General features: G+C 41.3%; 1 long non-coding RNA gene across 1 annotated transcript; it reads left to right on the forward strand.

The window, feature by feature from the left end:
- Window positions 1-513: 513 nt before the first annotated feature.
- Window positions 514-6,573, forward strand: LOC122201111. Its single transcript, XR_006194083.1, has 4 exons — window positions 514-592; window positions 1,857-1,967; window positions 5,402-5,615; window positions 6,473-6,573. It is a non-coding gene; the product is annotated as an uncharacterized LOC122201111 (long non-coding RNA).
- Window positions 6,574-10,521: the final 3,948 nt, after the last annotated feature.

The raw sequence follows: 10,521 nt of genomic DNA on the forward strand, positions 1-10,521 counted from the left end.
GGGCATGCTTGATGGTGGCAAGAGTCAAGAAAGGTTAAAAAAAAGGGATCTCTTGAAAGAAGAGTGATGCTGCTTTCCAAGACTAGCACCCCCACCAGGACATTATTTGTGTCAAGGGATAGAGACAACTCTCAGCACAGCATGGCTCAACATAGCTGGAGTGAGAGGCAGACCAATACTGTGCACTGGGGCTTGAGCTCTGCAGCCTGATAATCTTGACTTTTATTGCCTGAGTGACCTGAGGCAAATGACTTAAGCTCTCTAAGTCTTAACTACCTATTCTGTAGGAGGTAATGATCACACCTATTTCATAGAACTATTGGTGAGGAATAAAATGATATCCAGCATATTAAATATTTAACCAGGTGCCTGATACATAGCAAATGCTCAGCAAATGTGAACCATCATTATTATACTTCAAGAGGAAGGTGGGGCCAGAGACCTTGGAGGGGAAATGTCACCTGACCCAAGTCTCAGATCTTGTTCCATCCTTACTCTCCTCCCTATGCAAACAGTGTGCATAAGTGGGAAGAACATCAGAATGAGGCCCAGAAGCCCAGAGTCCCACCCTGTTGTGCTGCTAATTTACCAGGTGCCTTATTCTTTTCTCTTTATTGTCTCTGGATCTCAATTTCCACATTTACAAAATGGGTCATTGGTCTCTGACATCATGGGAATATTTGGGCCTCTAAGCAACATGGATAGAGTCAACTCACAAGGTTAGAGGGGTCACAGGTGGTACAGGTTGGAGGGAAGGACATTCCAGGGAAGCCTCATAGGTGATGCTGATGGTAGGCCCCACCCCTGTGCTCCAGGTATGAAATCTGTGTGTCTGCAAGGGGAGAGGGAAGAGAGAGGGTGCTATAATGGAGAGGGCAGGGTGCAAGAGGGTGCTTCAGACTGCAGCACCTGGATGTCAGGGCTTGGACCCCAGCTCCCTGTATTCTGCGGGAATCCACTGAGCACTCCCCACAGCCCTCATTATGTGATCCTATGGGAAATGCTTCCCTGGTCCCCACAAGTTGTGCTTTGGCACAGACACATGAGACTGTTTTATATTTCCACTGGGACACAATGATGAAATATTGTTTGTTTTTATGTAGGGGAGGAGACCAAAGGTGGCTATGAGGGAATGCACACAAAGGAAGGGAGCTCAGTCTTCCTCCTGAAAATCTCCAGAGAAAGTTACATTATTCACACTGCAAATACTATATAGACAGCTGAGAATCACAGCTAAGAATTCATATGATTACTCAGGAGATGTCTTGGATGTCATGTAGAGAAAGCACTAACCTGTGATGAGAAGCCCTGGCCCCAACACTTACCAGCCATGTGTCCTCAAGCCACTCTCAGACCCTCTCAAAGACTTATCTGTCCAGGAAGACTTTGGTTCTGCACAGTGGTCCTTGGCAGGGCTCCAAGCATTACTCTGTCATGGTGCAAGTCCCTCAGCTCTATGACATGTCACTGGAGCACGGTGACAGTTTACAATTTGATAGAGCGAAACTAAGCCTTCCTGTTTGCCTGCTAAGTTAAATGTGGGGAAGGGAAAATGGAGTCTGGGTTTGGAAACTTGCCTAGTCTACAGTTCCCTCTCCTCAGAACACATAGCTCAAAAAATCAGGGCTTAAATCAGAAGTACGTCAATTTTTCCCCATACTATGACCTTGAACAAATCCCATAATGTCTTGAATGTCAGTTTCTACATCTATAATATGGACTCAAAGTTAATTGTGATACTTGATGAGGTGATGGAGGTTAAAGCTTTCTATAACTTTGAAAGGCCCATGGTAATAGTGTAGCTTCATTAATATCATCCCTAAAAGCCTGTCATTTCTCCTCTGGCATTGGAGCAGATCCACAAGCCTGGGAAGGAGAATGGAAAATGTTATCAGGCTGTTCCGTTAAAAGGATGTTCTCTAGCCATTGACATGACCAGACAACTTTCTGGAAACATCACTCCCAAGGTACTGGTGGCTTTCTTCCCTGAAAAGGTATCTTTGAATGTGCAGAAAGGAATGTTCTCCAGGGAACCCCTATCACCTGGAGTCTCCTTGTCTCCTTTTTGCACTGTCAATTTGAGGTAGGATTTGTGGTGTCAGAGAACAATTTACATTGGAGATATATATGAAAGTTTAGCCTAAGGAGCAACAATTGGTTTAGTGCATATTAATCCAGCTGGTGGGTTCCTCACAGATTCTTTCCTCAGTGTTTTTGCCAGGGAAGCTGGCACATTTCTTGGGCTCAATCCTTGAATGACAGAAGATTGTCTTATCTAAGAATTCATCTTTCCAGGTCCCCTCTGTTGAAATTTCTTTAGTCTCCTAGACCCAATTAAAAGGTGAAAACTTTTAATACACCACGGCTCCATGTTGAACGCAGTATTCTACTCTTCTGGAAGCATGATGCTTTGTTTATAATTTGCTTATGACACTTTCATTTTCTGGCCATATCCTGTTGCCATCTATATATGTGCCTTATTTCCTTTCCAGTAACCTAGTTTCCTTGAGGACAGGGATCCTCTTAAACTTTTTTTGCACCTTCTGAAGTAAACTCTACCTTGCATCCAGTGGCACAGTCACTCCAGGCCACTAGTAAGATGCCTGTTTGGTATTCAGCAGTTTATAAAAAGTTTCATGGGTATTATCTTATTTAAGCTTCTACAAAATCCCCCTCATCTGTGTTCCTTAATGCTTGTTTATTTTTGAGAGAGAGAGACAGAGAGAGACAGAGACAGAGAGAGAGGAAGATAGAGGATCCAAAGTGGATCTCAGCTGTGCGCTGAAAGCAGTGAGCCCAATGTGGGGCTCAAACCCACGAACTGTGAGATCATGACCTGAGCCAAAGTTTGATGCTTAACTGGCCGAGCCACCCAGGTGCCCCCGAACCCCATCTCTGTTTTTCTTGAGCACAGGGACCATGACTGACTTTCATGACTTTTTACCTCCAGTTTTCGGTACAGGTTCTCAGTTCATAAGAAATATACCATGCTGGGGTGCCTGGGTGGCTCAGTGGGTGAACCATCTAACTTCAGGTCAGGTCATGATCTCACTATTCATGTGTTGGAACGCCACATCAGGCTCTGTTCTGACAGCTCAGAGCTTGGAGCCTGCTTCAGATTCTGTGTCTTCCTCTCTCTCTGCCCCTCTCTTGCATGTGCTGTCTGTCTCTCAAAAATAAATAAACATTAAAAATTTAAAAAAAAGAGATATACGATGCCTATTTATTGAGTGGATTCTGAAGGTTTTTTTTTTTTTTTATTGTAAAGGTGAGAAAATTGAGGTCCATGGAATTTAAACAACCATTTTAAGGTTAAGTGTTAAAGGCTAGACAGAAATTCAGGTCCAACAGCAACACTTTTTCTAGAAGAGAGCTACAATCATTTTGAGGCTCTGATTATGTTTCTTAGCCTCCTTGATCACCAGAAAGCCTGATCTTTCCCACTGTGGCAGCTAATACAGCTTCATCAATTGATCCTAGCTTGGCTTAACAATACTACCATATTCCATGTGTACCTATCATAAAATAGAACAGGGACAAAGTAAGCATCACCCATACCCAACACACACACAGACACACACACACACACACACACACACACACACTTGTTCACCTAAATAGCTCCTGCTTGTAGAACACCTTTCCTAGACAGTTCATAGACAGTTTTTCTGGTTGTCTCTTTCAGGGACCCAGGCTGTGGGGTGCTCTCTCTGGGTCACTTAATGAAACCTCCCTCTCCTTTCTGTTCCCCAAAGTCACCATGTGGAATGCCTTCTTGCATCCAAGTCACTCAACCCCACAGGGGGTTAGAGAACCCAGGCTTTGGGTTGAGACTGATGTAGGCTCAATTCCAGCTTTGTCAGATACCAGCTGTGTGTTGTGAGCAATCAATTATTAAGTTCCTATGTTCATCCACTTCCTCCTCTGTAAAATAAAGATGGACTGGAATAAAAACATGTATGCACAGATTTTACTGAAGTGCCAGGCACAAGGTAAATATTGAGTAGATCATCACATTCTTATTACTATACTGTTATCAATGTTATCATTATTACAATTACCTGGATTTTGCTGTCATCTGAAAATCTCCAACTACATGCATTAGTTTGACAAAATTAGATACCATGCAACAAGAATGAAGTACCATTATGAAATATTCCTGCACAAGTCGGAAGCTAATCAAGCCTCTGTATTTAAGCATCCAAGTTACATTTAGGTTAAACATACCGTTTAGCCAAATATAGAATTTGAGAAATTCTATAGGAGCAAATGACCCAGTTTCAACAAAAAAATTGGCATGGGAAGAGAGAAAAAGGTTAAGTGTAACAGATTTAAAGCCAACAACTGCAATATTTACACCTTATACAGATCCTGATTAAATGTACTAACTATAAGAATGTTTCTTTTTTTAAAGAAAATCAAGGAATTTGAATATAATCAAATATTTTTTGATATTAAACAATTGTTAAAATTTTTTTAGATGAGATTTTTTTTTTTTGTAGAATTACATTCATGGGCTAAACATGTTTATTATCATAAATAAATAATGAAGGTTTTTTATCCAGATAAAATTAGTATAATTCCTGGGATTTGCTTTAAAATCAGCAGGGCAAAAGTAGGTAGGGGTGCAGGTAGATGAAATAGGATGGACACAAGTAGATACCTTGAGCTGGAAGATGGGTACATATGGGTTAAGTGGACTGTTTACTATTTTTTCTACTTTCATGCAGTTTTGAAAATTTCTGTAATTAAATAGGTATAAAAGTAAGCAAGGCTCCTACTGACATGACTTTTCCAGTATCCCCCAATTGTGGCATAGTTTCATCCACTCTGGGGAGTGGTTTTCCAGATCTAGGAATCAGAGGGCACTGGCTCCCATACACTCTTGACCCACCAGTCCCACCATATCTGTCACCCACCACTCAGGCCTCTGCACCAGCCCTTGACCCACTCAACCATGTACTAGACCATGATCTATGTATGGTGACCCAACCATTCTGACCCTCAGAGTCTTCTCAAAACTGGAAATTGTGACATGAACATCCTAGCTTGAGCCTTCATGATACATTCTTTTCTCCTCTCCAAGCCTCTGGTTTCTCCTGGTTTAGATAAACCTCAGATGGCTGGGTGAGCTAAACACTTGTGAGCCTATAAACAGAGTGCTGCTGTATGAAGGAGGCAGGGCTGGCAGTCTTTGGTGTATAGAATACAGATTTGGGCCAAGCTGCCACCTTCTTCCACCTTCACATCTTTGTGAATCATAGCTTCAAGATACTCAACTAAAAATGTATCTTTAACTGTCAAGAAGCAGTTTTACATGAAATTAAGAGTTCTTAGCTATGCAAGTTTGATAAATTGGCCTAGTATGGAAATCTGAGCCAACTTAATATCTTCATTCAAGAATCTGCAGATTTTGATGCCAAGAGTATTTCACCAGCTTTCTACAACTCTGGTGAGGAATGAAACAAAGGAGCCCAAAGGAGTTGAATATGACTTCTGTGGATCCAGATTCCACCACAAGTGTGAGGCTAGGCATGCTGTCTGCCACTGTCTCAGCAAAGAGGCTGAATAAAGAGGACTAGTAGGCCAGGCAATATCAGGTCTTGTAGACAATGGTAAGAATTTTGATTTAAAGAAATTGTGAGATTTTGGAAAGTTATGCCATATGGTTTTCATCTATAAAATCACCTGGTCCCCATCAGATGTCCTGGATGGAATATCCAGCCTTCCAGGCCACCCCGGCAGATTACAGCTTGGTAGATATGGACACTGCTCAGTAATCTTATCTTCTTTTGTAGTGTCTGCAAACAAAGGGTCGTTTACTTTACGTTGCCTTGCTCTCTAGTTGTTCATGACATGTGGGCAGGTCCAGCCACTACATCAGAGCCTGAAGCTGAAATTATGGGATGCCCTCTCCTGTTCACTGGCCCCCTCTCCATTACCAGACAGGTCCTGGTTATACACCTCCCTGGCCAGCTGAGCCTCAGACTAATAGGATCTTGCCCCTCGACTCCTGAGTGCAGGAAACCTTGGGATCTCAGAGGAACTCTTTCTGTGTCAAAAGCATTGTGTTCTGTCCTCCAGGAGTTAGACAATAGCTGGTTCTCTCTCACCACCAGGTCACCCATTATCTGTCATATGTATATGTGTCACCATCCAGGGTTTGTTTCTGTGGCTTCTGTCAGAACCATCTGGAGCTACCAGTGGTGGGTGTGTAAAAAGCCCGCACCCAGTCCTGTTTTAACTTCATCACCAATTAGGTAAATCTCCTTGGCAATCTCAGAGGAAAAAAATTATTATAAATTCTTAAAAACATTTAAAAATATCAACATGATCATTATATGCATTATTCAGTTAGTTAAATGTGCTTTTAAAAAGTACCATGAAATATATCTTCATTATAAGGGCATCTGTTGTTTCTCCAAATGATTAGCTGTCACTGATCAACTTTTTATTTTATTGTGTGTCTAAGGCTATCAGTTCTAATTAAGGATGATGCATGAAGCTAAACAAACTACAACATCCTGTAGAAACAAGGCTTTCAGTCCAGTGCCAACAATCCTAAATATTCTGGATGACCAACTCCCATGAGTAGCAAGTCCCAGTGAACGGGAATGTGAAGGTCCTGTGATATCAGTCCCATCCTTGCAGGAAAACTGCAGTCCACCAGGACCACCGAAGCATCAGAAGCGTGCGTCCAGCCCAGGTCCTCTCCCACCTGTTGCTACTCTGATTCAACAGGGAGGACTGTCTGCATAGAGGAACCCTGGCAGTTCAGTGAGCTGCTGCTACTGGCTCAGGCTGGCTCAGGGGACAGGGAGGACCATGGCGACACGTGGAAATCTGGGACTGCAGAAGACAAAAGCTGGGAAGGAGGCACCTCCTGAAAATGGGATTCCCTCCTGAGGCTGTTTCCCTGAGAGATTCATTCTCATCTCCTAGGCTCCAGGGCACAGACATAGGGGAGAAATAGTGCTGACAGAGACAGTGGAGGTGAGGGATGGGCTTGAGGGGGTAGGGAAGGAGAATGCATGTTTACCAAGAGGCCTCTGTGTAATGAATATTATTTATAGAGAATAAGGCTAAACTAAGAGTGATGATGATAATGAGCTGATATAAGAGGGTTTTATGGTTCGCCTCTCATCACATGAAATTTACCAAGCCTAAAAATGAAAAAGAAAACAGAAATGGAGCTGTCTTTTTAAAAGGACTGTTCTGAAGCCAGCGCTTCACAGAGATGGGTGTGGCCTTGTATTAGATGGGTCTCATACTGCAAACTTTTTCCTATCCCTTTCCCTAAATGACCCCTACATTCCTTCCCCCTGCACAGGTCCTTCTGTGAGACACCTCATCCCCACCTCATTCCAGCATCCAGGAGACCATCTCTTTCCTATCTTCCAGACTTTTTCTAAAACCCTACTTCATCACCCCACTCTGGCAGCCTATCTTTTCCCCAGAGATTTTTCATTCTGTGAAGATGATCCTCTGGCTAAAAACCTCAGAAATACAAGCAATCTGTTAGATCATAGGACAGTTATAAAAAGTTTGTATAATTTGGTAAAGGTGTTAGCACTTAAAACTCATAATACTATTGAGCAGTGTGTGTGTGTGTGTGTGTGTGTGTGTGTGTGTGTGTATGAGAGAGAAAAGGAGAGGGATGGAGAATACCTATCATACACTGCAGGATCTCTACACTCAGGATGTTCCAAAGGGTATGATCCTGGCCATGTTGCATTTCTACAAAATTAGAAGAAACAACATCAAGTTGCTTTCAGTATGATATGGAATAATAGATGCAGTGATGACTCATAGGCTTCTAGCATATAATTACAACTCCCTTTATATATTTGGTGCCAGGTGTGGGGACACAATAATACAAGTATGGTTCCTCACCTTCTAATTGTTTATCTTCTCCTGTAATTTTATTTTCTGTATTTATTTATTTATTTATTTATTTATTTATTTATTTATTATGTATTTATTTATTTTAATATATGAAATTTATTGTCAAATTGGTTTCCATACAACACCCAGTTCTCGTCCCAAAAGATGCCCTCTTCAATACCCATCACCTACCCTCCCCTACCTCCAACCCCCCATCAACCCTCAGTTTGTTCTCAGTTTTTAAGAGTCTTTTACACTTTGGCTCTCTCCCACTCTAACTTCTTTTTTTTCCTTCCCCTCCCCCATTGTTATCTGTCAAGTTTCTCAGCATCCACATAAGAGTGAAAACATATGGTATCTTTCTCTATATGGCTTATTTAACTTAGCATAACACTCTCCAGTTCCATTCACGTTGCTGCAAAGGGCCATATTTCATTCTTTCTCAATGTCACGTAGTACTCCATTGTGTATATAAACCACAATTTCTTTATCCATTCATCAGTTGATGGACATTTAGGCTCTTTCCATAATTTGGCTATTGTTGACAGCTCCTATATATATCATATATATATAGAGAGAGCTGCTATAAACATTGGGGTACAAGGGCCCCTATGCATCTGCACTCCTGTATCCCTTGGGTAAATTCCTAGCTAATGCTGGGTCATAGGGTAGGTCTACTTTTAATTCTTTGAGGAACCTCCACACTGTTTTCCAGAGTGGCTGCACCAGTTTGCATTCCCACCAACAGTGCAAGAGGGTTCCCGTTTCTCCACATCCTCTCCAGCATCTATAGTCTCCTGATTTCTTCATTTTGGCCACTCTGACTGGCGTGAGGTGATATCTGAGTGTGGTTTTGATTTGTATTTCCCTGATGAGGAGCGATGTTGAGCATCTTTTCATGTGCCTGTTGGCCATCCAGATGTCTTCTTTAGAGAAGTGTCTATTCATGTTTTCTGCCCATTTCTTCACTGGGTTATTTGTTTTTCGGGTGTGGAGTTTGGTGAGGTCTTTATAGATATTGGATACTAGCCCTTTGTCTGATATGTCATTTGCAAATATCTTTTCTCATTCCGTTGGTTGCCTTTTAGTTATGTTGATTGTTTCCTTTGCTGTGCAGAAGCTTTTTATCTTCATGAGGTCCCAATATTTCATTTTTGTTTTTAATTCCCTTGCCTTTGGGGATGTGTCAAGTAAGAAATTGCTGCAGCTGAGGTCAGAGAGGTCTTTTTCTGATTTCTCCTCTAGGGTTTTGATGATTTCCTGTCTCAAATTCAGTTCCTTTACCCATTTTGAGTTTATTTTTGTGAATGGTGTAAAAAAGTGGTCTAGTTTTATTCTTCTGTAGGTTGCTGTCCAGTTCTCCCAGCACCATTTGTTAAAGAGACTGTCTTTTTTCCATTGGATATTCTTTCCTGCTTTGTCAGAGATTAGTTGGCCATACTTTTGTGGGTCTAGTTCTGGGGTTTCAATTCTATTCCACTGGTCTATGTGTCTGTTTTTGTGCCAATACCATGCTGTCTTGATGATTACAGCTTTGCAGAAGAGGCTAAAGTCTGGGATTGTGATGCCTCCTGCTTTGGTCTTCTTCTTCAAAATTACTTTGGCTATTCGGGGCCTTTTGTGGTTCCATATGAATTTTAGGATGGCCTGTTCTAGTTTTGAGAAGAATGCTGGTGCAATTTTGATTGGGATTGCATTGAATGTGTAGATAGCTTTGGGTAGTATTGACATTTTGACAATATTTATTCTTCCAACCCATGAGCACGGGATGTTTTTCCATTTCTTTATATCTTCTTCAAATTCCTTCATAAGCTTTCTATATTTTTCAGCATACAGATCTTTTACATCTTTGGTTCGATTTATTCCTAGGTATTTTATGCTTCTTGGTGCAACTGTGAATGGGATCAGTTTCTTTATTTGTCTTTCTGTTGCTTCATTGTTAGTGTATAAGAATGCAACTGATTTCTGTACAATGATTTTGTATCCTGCGACTTTGCTGAATTCATGTATCAGTTCTAGCAGACTTTTGGTGGAGTCTATCGGATTTTCCATGTATAATGTCATGTCATCTGCAAAAAGTGAAAGCTTGACTACATCTTTGGCACTTTTGATGCCTTTGATTTCCTTTTGTTGTCTGATTGCTGATGCTAGCACTTCCAACACTATGTTAAACAAGAATGGTGAGAATGGACATCCCTGTCATGTTCCTGATCTCAGGGAAAAAGCTCTCAGTTTTTCCCCATTGACGATGATGTTAGCTGTGGGCTTTTCATAAATGGCTTTTATGATGTTTAAGTATGTTCCTTCTATCCCGACTTTCTCAAGGGTTTTTATTAAGAAAGGATGCTGAATTTTGTCAAATGCTTTTTCTGCATCGATTGACAGGATCATATGGTTCTTACCTTTTCTTTTATTAATGTGATGTATCGCGTTGATTGATTTGTGAATGTTGAACCAGCCCTGCATCCCAGGAATGAATCCCACTAGATCATGGTGAATAATTCTTTTTATATGGTGTTGAATTAGATTTCCTAGTGTCTTGTTGAAAATTTTTGCATCCATATTCATCAGGGATATTGGCCTATAGTTCTCTTTTTTTACTGGGTCTCTGTCTGGTTTAAGCATCAAAGTAATACT

This window comes from Panthera leo, chromosome D1 (genome assembly GCF_018350215.1).
Source record: "Panthera leo isolate Ple1 chromosome D1, P.leo_Ple1_pat1.1, whole genome shotgun sequence".
NCBI lineage: Eukaryota > Metazoa > Chordata > Mammalia > Carnivora > Felidae > Panthera > Panthera leo.